Raw genomic sequence first — 16,846 nt, forward strand, 5'->3', positions numbered from 1 at the left:
CACTCTGACAGCCACACTGGGCCGGGTCCCTCACTCTGACAGCCGCGCTGGGCTGTGTCCCTCACTCTGACAGCCAAACTGGGCCGGGTCCCTCACTCTGACAGCCACGCTGGGCTGGGTCCCTCACTCTGACAGCCACGCTGGGCTGGGTCCCACACTCTGACAGCCACACTGGGCCGGGTCCCTCACTCTGACAGCCACGCTGGGCTGGGTCCCTCACTCTGACAGCCACGCTGGGCTGGGTCCCTCACTCTGACAGCCGCACTGGGCCGGGTCCCTCACTCTAACAGCCACACTGGGCCGGGTCCCTCACACTGACAGCCGCGCTGGGCTGGGTCCCTCACTCTGACAGCTGGGCTGGGCCGGGTCCCTCACTCTGACGGCTGCGCTGGGCTGGGTCCCTCACTCTGACAGCCACACTGGGTTGGGCTACTCACTCTGACAGCCACACTGGCTGGGTCCCTAACTGACAGCCACACTGGGCTGGGTCCCTCCCTCTGACAGCCACACTGGTCTGGGCCCCTCACTCTGACAGCCACACTGGGCTGGGTCCCTCACTCTGACAGCCACACTGGGCCGAGTCCCTCACTCTGACAGCCACACTGGGCTGGGCCCCTCACTCTGACAGCCACACTGGGCTGTGTCCCTCACTCTGACAGCTGCGCTGTGTCCCTCACTCTGACAGCCGCGATGGGCTGGGTCCCTCACTCTGACAGCCGCGCTGGGCTGAGTCCCTCACTCTGACAGCTGGGCTGTGTCCCTCACTCTGACAGCCGCGCTGGGCTGAGTCCCTCACTCTGACAGCCGCGATGGGCTGGGTCCCTCACTCTGACAGCCGCACTGGGCTGGGTCCCTCACTCTGACAGCCGCACTGGGCTGGGTCCCTCACTCTGACTGCCGCGCTGGGCTGTGTCCCTCACTCTGACAGCTGGGCTGGGTCCCTCTGTCTGACAGACACACTGGGCTGGGTCCCTCACTCTGACAGCTGGGCTGGGTCCCTCACTCTGACGGCTGCGCTGGGCTGGGTCCCTCACTCTGACAGCCACACTGGGCCGGGTCCCTCACTCTGACAGCCACACTGGGCTTTTTCCCTCACTCTGACAGCCACACTGGGCTTTGTCCCTCACTCTGACAGCCACACTGGTCTGGGCCCCTCACTCTGACAGCCACACTGGGCTAGGTCCCTCACTCTGACAGCCACACTGGGCCGGGTCCCTCACTCTGACAGCCACACTGGGCCGGGTCCCTCACTCTGACAGCCACACTGGGCTGAGTCCCTCACTCTGACAGCCACACTGGGCCGGGTCCCTCACTCTGACAGCCACATTGGGCCGGGTCCCTCACTCTGACAGCTGGGCTGAGTCCCTCACTCTGACAGCTGGGCTGTGTCCCTCACTCTGACAGCTGGGCTGGGTCGCTCACTCTGACAGCCACACTGGGCTGGGTCCCTCACTCTGACAGCCACACTGGGCCGGGTCCCTCACTCTGACAGCCGCACTGGGCAGAGTCCCTCATTCTGACAGCCACACTGGGCTGAGTCCCTCACTCTGACAGCCGCACTGGGCTGTGTCCCTCACTCTGACAGCCACACTGGGCTGAGTCCCTCCTTCTGACAGCCGCACTGGGCTGAGTCCCTCACTCTTACAGCCACGCTGGGCTGGGTCCCTCACTCTGACAGCCGCGCTGGGCTGAGTCCTCACTCTGACAGCCACACTGGGCAGGGTCCCTCAGTCTGACAGCCACATTGGGCTGGGTCCCTCACTCTGACAGCCGCACTGGGCCGGGTCCCTCAGTCTGACAGCTGCACTGGGCCGGGTCCCTCACTCTGACAGCCGCACTGGGCAGAGTCCCTCATTCTGACAGCCACACTGGGCTGAGTCCCTCACTCTGACAGCCGCACTGGGCCGGGTCCCTCACTCTGACAGCCGCACTGGGCTGGGTCCCTCACTCTGACAGCGCCACACTGGGCCGGTCCCTCACTCTGACAGCAACTGGGCTGGTCCCTCAACTTGACAGCCCCTGGGCTGGGTCCCTCACTCTGACAGCCACGACTGGGCTGGGTCCCTCACTCTGACAGCCTGGGCTGGTCCCTCACTCTGACAGCCACACTGGGCTGAGTCCCTCACTTCTGACAGCGATGGGCTGGGTCCCTCACTCTGACAGCCCACTGGGCTGGGTCCCTCACTCTGACAGCCTGCAGGCGGGTCCCTCACTCTGACAGCCACACTGGGCTGGTCCCTACATCTGACAGCCACACTGGGCTGGGTCCCTCACTCTGACAGCCGCACTGGGCAGGGTCACTCACTCTGACAGCCACACTGGGCTGGTCCCCTCACTCTGACAGCCACACTGGGCTTGGTCCCTCACTCTGACAGCCGCACTGGGCTGGGTCCCTCACTCTGACAGCCGCACTGGGCCGGGTCCCTCACTCTGACAGCCACACTGGGCTGGGTCCCTCACTCTGACAGCCGCACTGGGCCGGGTCCCTCAGTCTGACAGCTGCACTGGGCCGGGTCCCTCACTCTGAAAGATGCGCTGGGCTGGGTCCCTCACTCTGACTGCCGCGCTGGGCTGTGTCCCTCACTCTGACAGCTTGGCTGTGTCCCTCACTCTGACATCTGGGCTGTGTCCCTCACTCTGACATCTGGGCTGTGTCCCTCACTCTGACAGCTGGGCTGTGACCCTCACTCTGACAGCTGGGTTGGGCCCCTCACTCTGACAGCCGCGCTGGGCTGGGTCCCTCACTCTCTCAGCTGGGCTGGGTCCCTCACTCTGACAGCCACGCTGGGCTTTGTCCCTCACTCTGACAGCCGCACTGGGCCGGGTACCTCACTCTGACAGCCACACTGGGCCGGGTACCTCACTCTGACAGCCACACTGGGCTGGGTCCCTCACTCTGACAGCCGCACTGGGCCGGGTCCCTCAGTCTGACAGCTGCACTGGGCCGGGTCCCTCACTCTGAAAGATGCGCTGGGCTGGGTCCCTCACTCTGACTGCCGCGCTGGGCTGTGTCCATCACTCTGACATCTGGGCTGTGTCCCTCACTCTGACAGCTGGGTTGGGCCCCTCACGCTGACAGCCGCGCTGGGCTGGGTCCCTCACTCTGACAGCTGGGCTGGGTCCCTCAGTCTGACAGCCGCACTGGGCCGGGTCCCTCACTCTGACAGCCACACTGGGCCGGGTCCCTCACTCTGACAGCCACACTTGTCTGAGTCCCTCCTTCTGACAGCCACGCTGGGCCGGGTCCCTCAGTCTGACAGCCGCACTGGGCCGGGTCCCTCTGTCTGACAGACGCACTGGGCTGGGTCCCTCACTCTGACAGCCGCACTGGGCCCGGTCCCTCACACTGACTGCCACGCTGGGCTGGGTCCCTCACTCTGACGGCCACATTGGGCTGTGTCCCTCACTCTGACAGCTGGGCTGTGTCCCTCACTCTGACAGCTGGGCTGGGTCGCTCACTCTGACAGCCGCACTGGGCAGAGTCCCTCATTCTGACAGCCACACTGGGCTGAGTCCCTCACTCTGACAGCCGCACTGGACTGGGTCCCTCACTCTGACAGCCGCGCTGGGCTGGGTCCCTCACTCTGACAGCCACGCTGGGCTGGGTCCCTCACTCTGACAGCCACGCTGGGCTGGGTCCCTCACTCTGACGGCCGCGCTGGGCTGGGTCCCTCACTCTGACAGCCGCACTGGGCCGGGTCCCTCAGTCTGACAGCTGCACTGGGCCGGGTCCCTCACTCTGACAGCCGCAGTGGGCCGGGTCCCTCACTCTGACAGCTGGGCTGTGTCCCTCACTCTGACAGCTGGGCTGTGTCCCTCACTCTGACAGCTGGGCTGGGTCCCTCACTCTGACAGACACACTGGGTTGGGCCCCTCACTCTGACAGCCGCGCTGGGCTGGGTCCCTCACTCTGACAGCTGGGTTGGGTCCCTCACACTGACAGCTGGGCTGGGTACCTCACTCTGACAGACACACCGGGCTGAGTCCCTCCTTCTGACAGCTGGGCTGGGCTGAGTCCCTCACTCTGACAGCCACACTGGGCTGAGTCCCTCCTTCTGACAGCTGGGCTGGGCTGGGTCCCTCACTCTGACAGCCACACTGGGCTGAGTCCCTCACTCTGACAGCTGGGCTGGGCTGGGTCCCTCACTCTGACAGCCACACTGGGCTGAGTCCCTCACTCTGACAGCCGCACTGGGCCCGGTCCCTCACTCTGACAGGCGCACTGTGCCGGGTCCCTCACTCTGACATCCAAACTGGGCTGGGTCCCTCACACTGACTGCCACGCTGGGCTGGGTCCCTCACTCTGACAGCCACACTGGGCTGGGTCCCCCACTCTGACAGCCACGCTGGGCTGGGTCCCTCACTCTGACAGCCGCACTGGGCTGGGTCCCTCACTCTGACAGCCACACTGGGCTGGGTCCCTCACTCGGACAGCCACACTGGGCTGGGTCCCTCACTCTGACAGCCGCACTGGGCTGGGTCCCTCACTCTGACAGCCACACTGGGCTGGGTCCCTCACTCTGACAGCCGCACTGGGCTGGGTCCCTCACTCTGACAGGCACTGGGCCGGGTCCCTCACTCTGACAGCCCAACTGGGCTGGGTCCCTCACTCTGACAGCCGCACTGGGCTGGGTCCCTCACTCTGACAGCCACACTGGGCTGGGTCCCTCACTCTGACAGCCACACTGGGCCGGGTCCCTCACTCTGACAGCCACGCTGGGCTGGGTCCCTCACTCTGACAGCCACACTGGCTGGGTCCCTCACTCTGACAGCCACACTGGGCTGGGTCCCTCACTCTGACAGCCACACTGGGCTGGGTCCCTCACTCTGACAGCCGCACTGGGCTGGGTCCCTCACTCTGACAGCCGCACTGGGACTGGGTCCCTCACTCTGACAGCCACACTGGGCCGGGTCCCTCACTCTGACAGCCGCACTGGGCTGGGTCCCTCACTCTGACAGCTGGGCTGGGCTGAGTCCCTCACTCTGACAGCCACACTGGGCTGAGTCCCTCACTCTGACAGCTGGGCTGGGCTGGGTCCCTCACTCTGACAGCCACACTGGGCTGAGTCCCTCACTCTGACAGCTGGGCTGGGCTGGGTCCCTCACTCTGACAGCCACACTGGGCTGAGTCCCTCACTCTGACAGCCGCACTGGGCCCGGTCCCTCACTCTGACAGGCGCACTGTGCCGGGTCCCTCACTCTGACATCCACACTGGGCTGGGTCCCTCACACTGACTGCCACGCTGGGCTGGGTCCCTCACTCTGACAGCCACACTGGGCTGGGTCCCCCACTCTGACAGCCACGCTGGGCTGGGTCCCTCACTCTGACAGCCGCACTGGGCTGGGTCCCTCACTCTGACAGCCACACTGGGCTGGGTCCCTCACTCTGACAGCCGCACTGGGCTGGGTCCCGCACTCTGACAGCTGGGCTGGGCTGGGTCCCTCACTCTGACAGCCGCGCTGGGCTGGGTCCCTCACTCTGACAGCCACGCTGGGCTGGGTCCCTCACTCTGACAGCCACGCTGGGCTGGGTCCCTCACTCTGACAGCCACGCTGGGCTGGGTCTCTCACTCTGACAGCTGGGCTGAGTCCCTCACTCTGACGACCGCGCTGGGCTGGGTCCCTCACTCTGACAGCCGCACTGGGCTGAGTCCCTCACTCTGACAGCCGCACTGGGCTGAGTCCCTCACTCTGACAGGCGCACTGGGCCGGGTCCCTCACTCTGACAGCCGCACTGGGCGCGGTCCCTCACTCTGACAGCCGCACTGGGCCGGTTCCCTCACTCTGACAGCCAGACTGGGCTGGGTCCCTCACTCTGACAGCTGGGCTGGGTCCCTCACTCTGACAGCCGTGCTGGGCTGGGTCCCTCAGTCTGACAGCCGCACTGGGCTGGGGACCTCACTCTGACAGCCACACTGGGCTGGGCCCCTCACTCTGACAGCTGGGCTGGGTCCCTCACTCTGACAGCCGCGCTGGGCTGGGTCCCTCACTCTGACAGCCGCACTGGGCTGTGTCCCTCACTCTGACAGCCACACTGGGCTGGGTCCCTCACTCTGACAGCCGCACTGGGCTGGGTCCCTCACTCTGACAGCCGCACTGGGCTGTGTCCCTCACTCTGACAGCCACACTGGGCTGGGTCCCTCACTCTGACAGCCACACTGGGCTGGGTCCCTCACTCTGACAGCCACGCTGGGCTGAGTCCCTCACTCTGACAGCCACACTGGGCCGGGTCCCTCAGTCTGACAGCTGCACTGGGCCGGGTCCCTCACTCTGACAGCCGCACTGGGCCGGGTCCCTCACTCTGACAGCCACACTGGGCTGGGTCCCTCACTCTGACAGCCACACTGGGCTGGGTCCCTCACTCTGACAGCCACACTGGGCCGGGTCCCTCACTCTGACAGCCACACTGGGCCGGGTCCCTCACTCTGACAGCCACACTGGGCTGGGTCCCTCACTCTGACAGCCGCGATGGGCTGGGTCCCTCACTCTGACAGCCGCGCTGGGCTGTGTCCCTCACTCTGACAGCTGGGCTGTGTCCCTCACTCTGGTAGCTGGGCTGTGTCCCTCACTCTGACAGCTGGGCTGTGTCCCTCACTCTGACATCTGGGCTGTGTCCCTCACTCTGACATCTGGGCTGTGTCCCTCACTCTGACAGCTGGGCTGTGTCCCTCACTCTGACAGCTGGGCTGTGTCCCTCACTCTGACAGCTGGGCTGGGTCCCTCACTCTGACAGACACACTGGGCTGGGTCCCTCACTCTCTCAGCTGGGCTGGGTCCCTCACACTGACAGCCATGCTGGGCTGGGTCCCTCACTCTGACAGCTGGGCTGGGTACCTCACTCTGACAGCTGGGTTGGGTACCTCACTCTGACAGACACACTGGGTTGGGCCCCTCACTCTGACAGCCGCGCTGTGCTGGGTCCCTCACTCTGACAGCTGGGCTGGGTCCCTCACTCTGACAGCCACACTGGGCTGGGTCCCTCACTCTGACAGCCGCACTGGGCTGGGTCCCTCACTCTGACAGCCACACTGGGCTGGGTCCCTCACTCTGACAGCCCACTGGGCTGGGTCCCTCACTCTGACAGCCGCACTGGCTGGGTCCCTCACTCTGACAGCCACACTGGGCTGGGTCCCTCACTCTGACAGCCACACTGGGCTGGGTCCCTCACTCTGACAGCCGCACTGGGCTGGGTCCCTCACTCTGACAGCCGCACTGGGCTGGGTCCCTCACTCTGACAGCCGCACTGGGCTGGGTCCCTCACTCTGACAGCCGCACTGGGCTGGGTCCCTCACTCTGACAGCCGCACTGGGCTGGGTCCCTCACTCTGACAGCCAGCACTGGGCTGGTCCCCTCACTCTGACAGCCACACTGGCCTGGGTCCCTCACTCTGACAGCCGCACTGGGCTGGGTCCCTCACTCTGACAGCCGCACTGGGCTGGGTCCCTCACTCTGACAGCCACACTGGGCCGGGTCCCTCACTCTGACAGCCGCACTGGGCTGGGTCCCTCATTCTGACAGCCACACTGGGCTGGGTCCCTCACTCTGACAGCCGCGCTGGGCTGGGTCCCTCACTCTGACAGCCGCACTGGGCTGGGTCCCTCACTCTGACAGCCGCACTGGGCTGGGTCCCTCACTCTGACAGCCGCACTGGGCTGTGTCCCTCACTCTGACAGCCACACTGGGCCGGGTCCCCTCACTCTGACAGCCACGCTGGGCTGGGTCCATCACTCTAACAGCCACGCTGGGCCGGGTCCCTCACTCTGACAGCCACACTGTGCTGGGTCCCTCACTCTGACAGCTGGGCTGGGTCCCTCACTCTGATGGCTGCGCTGGGCTGGGTCCCTCACTCTGACAGCCACACTGGGCTTTTTCCCTCACTCTGACAGCCACACTGGGTTGGGCCCCTCACTCTGACAGCCACACTGGCTGGGTCCCTCACTCTGACAGCCACACTGGGCTGGGTCCCTCACTCTGACAGCCACACTGGGCTGGGTCCCTCACTCTGACAGCCACACTGGGCCTGAGTCCCTCACTCTGACAGCCACACTGGGCTGGGTCCCTCACTCTGACAGCCACACTGGGCTTTGTCCCTCACTCTGACAGCCACACTGGGTTAGGCCCCTCACTCTGACAGCCACACTGGGCTGGGTCCCTCACTCTGACAGCCGCACTGGGCTGGGTCCCTCACTCTGACAGCCACACTGGGCTGAGTCCCTCACTCTGACAGCCACACTGGGCTTTGTCCCTCACTCTGACAGCCGCACTGGGCTGGGTCCCTCACTCTGACAGCCGCACTGGGCTGGGTCCCTCACTCTGACAGCCACACTGGGCCGGGTCCCTCACTCTGACAGCCACGCTGGGCTGGGTCCCTCACTCTGACAGCCACACTGGGCTGGGTCCCTCACTCTGACAGCCACACTGGGCTGGGTCCCTCACTCTGACAGCCACACTGGGCTGGGTCCCTCACTCTGACAGCCGCACTGGGCTGGGTCCCTCACTCTGACAGCCACACTGGGCTGGGTCCCTCACTCTGACAGCCGCACTGGGCTGGGTCCTCACTCTGACAGCCGCACTGGGCTGGGTCCCTCACTCTGACAGCCACACTGGGCTGGGTCCCTCACTCTGACAGCCGCACTGGGCTGGGTCCCTCACTCTGACAGCCACACTGGGCTGGGTCCCTCACTCTGACAGCCGCACTGGGCTGGGTCCCTCACTCTGACAGCCACACTGGGCTGGGTCCCTCACTCTGACAGCCACACTGGGCTGGGTCCCTCACTCTGACAGCCGCACTGGGCTGGGTCCCTCACTCTGACAGCCGCACTGGGCTGGGTCCCTCACTCTGACAGCCGCACTGGGCTGGGTCCCTCACTCTGACAGCCACACTGGGCTGGGTCCCTCACTCTGACAGCCACACTGGGCTGGTCCCTCACTCTGACAGCCACGCTGGGCTGGGTCCCTCACTCTGACAGCCACACTGGGCTGGGTCCCTCACTCTGACAGCCACACTGGGCTGAGTCCCTCACTCTGACAGCCGCACTGGGCTGGGTCCCTCACTCTGACAGCCGCACTGGGCTGGGTCCCTCACTCTGACAGCCGCACTGGGCGAGGTCCCTCACTCTGACAGCCGCACTGGGCTGGTCCCTCACTCTGACAGCCAACTGGGCCGGGTCCCTCACTCTGACAGCCCTGGGCTGGGTCCCTCACTCTGACAGCCGCACTGGGCTGGGTCCCTCACTCTGACAGCCGCACTGGGCTGGGTCCCTCACTCTGACAGCCACACTGGGCTGGGTCCCTCACTCTGACAGCCACACTGGGCCTGGGTCCCTCACTCTGACAGCCGCACTGGGCTGGGTCCCTCACTCTGACAGCCACACTGGGCTGGGTCCCTCACTCTGACAGCCGCACTGGGCTGGGTCCCTCACTCTGACAGCCGCACTGGGCCGGGTCCCTCACTCTGACAGCCACACTGGGCCTGGGTCCCTCACTCTGACAGCCGCGCTGGGCCGGGTCCCTCACTCTGACAGCCACACTGGGCCGGGTCCCTCACTCTGACAGCCGCGCTGGGCTGTGTCCCTCACTCTGACAGCTGGGCTGTGTCCCTCACTCTGGTAGCTGGGCTGTGTCCCTCACTCTGACAGCTGGGCTGTGTCCCTCACTCTGACATCTGGGCTGTGTCCCTCACTCTGACATCTGGGCTGTGTCCCTCACTCTGACAGCTGGGCTGTGTCCCTCACTCTGACAGCTGGGCTGTGTCCCTCACTCTGACAGCTGGGCTGGGTCCCTCACTCTGACAGACACACTGGGCTGGGTCCCTCACTCTCTCAGCTGGGCTGGGTCCCTCACACTGACAGCCATGCTGGGCTGGGTCCCTCACTCTGACAGCTGGGCTGGGTACCTCACTCTGACAGCTGGGTTGGGTACCTCACTCTGACAGACACACTGGGTTGGGCCCCTCACTCTGACAGCCGCGCTGTGCTGGGTCCCTCACTCTGACAGCTGGGCTGGGTCCCTCACACTGACAGCTGGGCTGGGTCCCTCAGTCTGACAGCCGCACTGGGCCGGGTCCCTCACTCTGACAGCCACACTGGGCCGGGGCCCTCACTCTGACAGCCACACTTGTCTGAGTCCCTCCTTCTGACAGCTGGGCTGGGCTGAGTCCCTCACTCTGACAGCCACACTGGGCTGAGTCCCTCACTCTGACAGCTGGGCTGGGTCCCTCTGTCTGACAGACGCACTGGGCTGGGTCCCTCACTCTGACAGCCGCACTGGGCCCGGTCCCTCACTCTGACAGGCGCACTGGGCCGGGTCCCTCACTCTGACAGCCACGCTGGGCTGGGTCCCTCACTCTGACAGCCACACTGGGCTGGGTCCCTCACTCTGACAGCTGGGCTGGGTCCCTCACACTGACAGCCGCACTGGGCTGGGTCCCTCACTCTGACAGCCACACTGGGCCGGGTCCCTCACTCTGACAGCCGCACTGGGCCGGGTCCCTCACTCTGACAGCCGCACTGGGCCGTGTCCCTCACTCTGACAGCTGGGCTGGGTCCCTCACTCTGACAGCCACACTGGGCCGGGTCCCTCACTCTGACAGCTGGGCTGGGTCCCTCACTCTGACAGCCACGCTGGGCTGGGTCCCTCACTCTGACAGCTGGGCTGGGTCCCTCACTGACAGCCACGCTGGGCTGGGTCCCTCACTCTGACAGCCGCACTGGGCTGGGTCCCTCACTCTGACAGCCGCACTGGGCTGGGTCCCTCACTCTGACAGCCATGCTGGGCTGGGTCCCTCACTCTGACAGCTGGGCTGGGTCCCACACTGGGCTGGGTCCCTCACTCTGACAGCCACACTGGGCTGGGTCCCTCACTCTGACAGCCACACTGGGCTGGATCCCTCACTCTGACAGCTGGGCTGGGTCCCACACTGACAGCCATACTGGGCTGGGTCCCTCACTCTGACAGCCACACTGGGCTGGGTCCCTCACTCTGACAGCCACACTGGGCTGGGCCCCCTCACTCTGACAGCCACATGGGCTGGGTTCCCTCACTCTGACAGCCACACTGGCTTGTCCCTCACTCTGACAGCTGGCTGGGGTCCCTCACTCTGACAGCCCACTGGGCTGGGTCCCTCACTCTGACAGCCACACTGGGCCGGGTCCCTCACCTGACAGCCGCACTGGGCTGGTCCTCACTCTGACAGCGCACTGGGCAGGTCCCTCACCTGACAGCCGCACTGGGCTGGGTCCCTCACTCTGACAGCCACACTGGGCTGGGTCCCTCACTCTGACAGCCGCACTGGCTAGGGTCCCTCACTCTGACAGCCACACTGGGCGGGTCCCTCACTCTGACAGCCACTACTGGGCCGGAGTCCCATCACTCTGACAGCCCACTGGGCTGGGTCCCTCACTCTGACAGCCACACTGGGCCGGGTCCCTCACTCTGACAGCCACACTGGGCTGAGTCCCTCACTCTGATAGCCACACTGGGCCGGGTCCCTCACTCTGACAGCCACACTGGGCTGGGTCCCTCACTCTGACAGCCGCACTGGGCCGGGTCCCTCACTCTGACAGCCACACTGGGCTGGGTCCCTCACTCTGACAGCCACACTGGGCTGGGTCCCTCACTCTGACAGCTGGGCTGGGTCCCTCACTCTGACAGCCGCACTGGGCCGGGTCCCTCACTCTGACAGCCACACTGGGCTGAGTCCCTCCTTCTGACAGCTGGGCTGGGCTGGGTCCCTCACTCTGACAGCCACACTGGGCTTTGTCCCTCACTCTGACAGCCACACTGGGCTGGGTCCCTCACTCTGACAGCCACACTGGGCTGAGTCCCTCACTCTGACAGCTGGGCTGGGTCCCTCTGTCTGACAGACGCACTGGGCTGGGTCCCTCACTCTGACAGCCGCACTGGGCCCGGTCCCTCACTCTGACAGCCACACTGGGCTGGGTCCCTCACTCTGACAGCCCACTGGGCTGGGTCCCTCACTCTGACAGCCACACTGGGCTGGGTCCCTCACTCTGACAGCCGCACTGGGCTGGGTCCCTCACTCTGACAGCCGCACTGGGCTGGGTCCCTCACTCTGACAGCCGCACTGGGCTGGGTCCCTCACTCTGACAGCCACACTGGGCTGGGTCCCTCACTCTGACAGCCACACTGGGCTGGGTCCCTCACTCTGACAGCCGCACTGGGCTGGGTCCCTCACTCTGACAGCCACACTGGGCTGGGTCCCTCACTCTGACAGCCACACTGGGCTGGGTCCCTCACTCTGACAGCCGCACTGGGCTGGGTCCCTCACTCTGACAGCCGCACTGGGCTGGGTCCCTCACTCTGACAGCCACACTGGGCTGGGTCCCTCACTCTGACAGCCGCACTGGGCTGGGTCCCTCACTCTGACAGCCACACTGGGCTGGGTCCCTCACTCTGACAGCCACACTGGGCTGGTCCCTCACTCTGACAGCCACACTGGGCTGGGTCCCTCACTCTGACAGCCACACTGGGCTGGTCCCTCACTCTGACAGCCACACTGGGCTGGGTCCCTCACTCTGACAGCCACACTGGGCTGGGTCCCTCACTCTGACAGCCACACTGGGCTTTGTCCCTCACTCTGACAGCCACACTGGGCTGGGTCCCTCACTCTGACAGCCACACTGGGCGGGTCCCTCACTCTGACAGCCACACTGGGCCGGGTCCCTCACTCTGACAGCCGCACTGGGCAGAGTCCCTCATTCTGACAGCCACACTGGGCTGAGTCCCTCACTCTGACAGCTGGGCTGGGTCCCTCACTCTGACAGCCACACTGGGCTGGGTCCCTCACTCTGACAGCCACACTGGGCTGGGTCCCTCACTCTGACAGCCACACTGGGCTGGGTCCCTCACTCTGACAGCCTGGGCTGGGTCCCTCACATCTGACAGCCGCACTGGGCTGGGTCCCTCACTCTGACAGCCACACTGGGCTGTGTCCTCACTCTGACAGCCGCACTGGGCTGTGTCCCTCACTCTGACAGCCGCACTGGGCTGGTCCCTCACCTCTGACAGCCGACTGGGCTGGGTCCCTCACTCTGACAGCGGCACTGGCTGGGTCCCTCACTCTGACAGCCGCACTGGGCTTGGTCCCTCACTCTGACAGCCGCACTGGGCTGGGTCCCTCACTCTGACAGCCGCACTGGGCCGGGTCCCTCACTCTGACAGCCGCACTGGGCTGGGTCCCTCACTCTGACAGCCACACTGGGCCGGGTCCCTCACTCTGACAGCCGCACTGGGCTGGGTCCCTCACTCTGACAGCTGGGGCTGGGTCCCTCACTCTGACAGCCGCACTGGGCTGGGTCCCTCACTCTGACAGCCGCGCTGGGCTTTGTCCCTCACTCTGACAGCCACACTGGGCTTTGTCCCTCACTCTGACAGCCACACTGGGCTGGGTCCCTCACTCTGACAGCCACACTGGGCTGAGTCCCTCACTCTGACAGCTGGGCTGGATCCCTCACTCTGACAGCTGCACTGGGCTGGGTCCCTCACTCTGACAGCCACGCTGGGCTGGGTCCCTCACTCTGACAGCCACACTGGGCTGGGTCCCTCACTCTGACAGCCACACTGGGCTGGGTCCCTCACTCTGACAGCCACACTGGGCTGTGTCCCTCACTCTGACATTTGCACTGGGATGGGTCCCTCACTCTGACAGCCGCACTGGGCTGTGTCGCTCACTCTGACAGCTGGGTTGGGCTGAGTCCCTCACTCTGACAGACGCGCTGGGCTGGGTCCCTCACTCTGACATTTGCACTGGGCTGGGTCCCTCACTGTGACAGCCACACTGGGCTGAGTCCCTCACTCTGACAGCCGCGCTGGTCTGAGTCCCTCACTCTGACATTTGCACTGGGCAGAATCCTGTACAGAGTGATCTATTAGACAATGCGAATGCTGTCTGACTGCATAGAGGGTGATCTATCAGACAGTGGGAATGCTGTCTGACTGCATAGAGGGTGATCTATCAGACAGTGGGAATGCTGTGTGACTGTAGAGAGGGTGATCTATCAGACAGTGGGAATGCTGTGTGACTAGAGAGGGTGATCTATCAGACAATGCAAATGCTGTGTGACTGCATAAAGAGTGATCTATCAGATCATGCGAATGCTGTGTGACTGCATAGAAGTTGATCTATCAGACAGTGGGAATGCTGTATGACTGTAGAGAGGGTGATCTATCAGATCATGCGAATGCTGTGTGACTGCATAGAGGGTGATCTATCAGACAGTGGAAATGCTGTGTGACTGTAGAGGGTGATCTATCAGACAATGCGAATGCTGTGTGACTGCATAGAGGGTGATCTATCAGACAATGCAAATGCTGTGTGACTTTACAGAGGGTGATATATCCCAGACGGTGGAAAAGCTGTGTGATTGCATAGACGGTGATCTATCAGACAAAAGGAGTGCTGTGTAACTGTATGGAGGGAGATCTATTGGACAGGAAATGCTGTGTGACTGTATAAAAGACAGTAAGAAGTCTAACACCATGTTAAAGTCCAACAGGTTTGTTTCGAATCACTGGCTTTTGGAGCACAGCTCCTTCCTCGGGTGAATGAAGAGGTGGGTTCCAGAAACATGAAGTCAACGATGCAAGACGATACTTTGAATGCAAATCTTTGCAGGTAATTAAGTCTTTACAGGTCCAGATGGAGCAACTAGAGAGAGGGATAATCACAGGTTAAAGCGGTGTGAATTGTCTCAAGCCAGGACAGTTGGTAGGATTTTGCAAGCCCAGGTCAGATCGTGGGGGGTCAGTGTAATGCTTGAGGCCGTACTCGTGTGCGGAACTTGGCTAAAAGTTTCTGTTCGATTCTGTGTTGTCGCACGTCCTGAAGGCCACCTTGGAGAATGCTTACCCGGAGATCAGAGGCTGAATGCCCTTGACTGCTGAAGTGTTCCCCGACTGGAAGGGAACCTTCCTGCCTGGCGATTGTCGCGCGATGTCCGTTCATCCGTTGCCGCAGCGTCTTTATGTACCACGCTTCAAGAGATCCTTATAGCGTATGAGGTAGACAACGTTGGCCGAGTCGCACGACTGTTTACCACGTACCTGGTGGGTGGTGTTCTCATATGTAATGGTGGCACCCATGTCGATGATCTGGCAAGTCTTGCAGAGATTGACATGGCAGGATTGTGTGGTGTCGTGGTCACCATTCTTAAGGCTGGGTAGTTTGCTGCAAACAATGGCCTGTTTGAGGTTGCACGGTTGTTTGAAGGCAAGCAGTGGGGGTGATCTTTGCAAGATGTTCGTCTTCATCGATGATGTCTGTTACGCTTTGTGACTGTATAGAGGCTGATCTAGTTCGGACAGTGGGAGTGCTGTGTGACTGTATAGAGGGTCATGATGTGGAGATGCCAGCGTTGGACTGGGGTGAGCACAGTAAGAAGTTAACACCAGGTTAAAGTCCAACTGATTTGTTTCAAACACTAGCTTTCGGAGCACTGCTCCTTCCCCAGGTGAATGAAGAGTTCTGTTCCAGAAACGTATATATTGACAAAATCAAAGATGCAAGACTGTGCTTTGAATGCGAGCATTTGCAGGTACTTCAGTCTTTACAGATCCAGAGATAGGGGTTAAAGAGGTGTGAATTGTCTCAAGCTGGGACAGTTGGTAGGATTTCGCAAGCCCAGGCCAGATGATGGGGGATGAATGTACAGCGATATGAATCTAAGGTCCCGGTTGAGGCCATACTCATGCGCGGAGCTTGGCTATAAGTTTCTGCTCGGCGATTTTGCGTTGTCGCGCGTCCTGAAGGCCGCCTTGGAGAATGCTTACCCGGAGATCAGAGGCTGAATGCCCCTGAACTGCTGAAGTGTTCCCCGACTGGAAGGGAACATTCCTGACTGCTGATTGCCACGCGATGTCTGTTCATCCATTGTTGCATTGTATCACCAATGTACCACGCTTTGGGGCATCCTTTCCTGCAGTGTATGAGGTATACAACATTGGCCAAGGCGCACGAGTATGTACAGAGTACCTGGTCGGTGGTGTTAGCGAATGAGGTAGACAACATTGGCCGAGTCGTACGAGTATAAGCCGTGTACCTGGTGGGTGGTGTTCCCACGTGTAATGGTGGTATCCATGTCGATGATCTGGCACGCCTTGCAGAGATTGCCATGGCAGGGTTGTGTGGTGTCATGGTCGCTGTTCCTAAGGCTGGGTAGTTTGCTGCAAACAATGGTTTGTTTGAGGTTGCGCGGTTGTTTGAAGGCAAGTAGTCGGGGTGCGGGTTGTTTGAAGGCAAGTAGTTGGGGTGTGGGGATGACCTTGGCAAGATGTTCATATTCATCGATGACGTGTTGAAGGCTGTAAAGAAGATGTCATAGTTTCTCCGCTCCGGGGAAGTACTGGACAACGAAGGGTACTCTGTCGGTTGTGTCCCGTGTTTGTCTTCTGAGGAGGACGGTGCGGACTTTTGCTGTGACGCATCAGAACTGTCGATCGATGAGTCGAGTGTCATATCCCATTCGTACTAGGGCATCTTTCAGTGTCTGTACCTCACTGAACGTGCTATTCACAACCTCCACAGCGATTCCACCACTCCAAAATGCCAGTAGCTGCAGTTAGACACGCTTCCTGCACACCTGGTCACCAGAAACAACTGAAGTTTCCATGATTTGCCACAGAGTACAGGAGGAGCATATCATGGGCAATACAGAGCAACTGGGGAAAATTAGGATTTTGCTCTTGTTCTCACCCACTGACCCGATTCCTGTAATTTTCTTTTTATAAATTACTACAATTTCACTTTGACAGGCCCAAAGATGAGCAGAAAAATATTTCCTTTGTGGAGGTAAACACATGGAAGACACCTGGTTACTCACCAAAGATA

The sequence above is a fragment of the Scyliorhinus canicula genome, chromosome 12 (assembly GCF_902713615.1).
Source record: "Scyliorhinus canicula chromosome 12, sScyCan1.1, whole genome shotgun sequence".
Taxonomy (NCBI): Eukaryota; Metazoa; Chordata; class Chondrichthyes; order Carcharhiniformes; family Scyliorhinidae; genus Scyliorhinus; species Scyliorhinus canicula.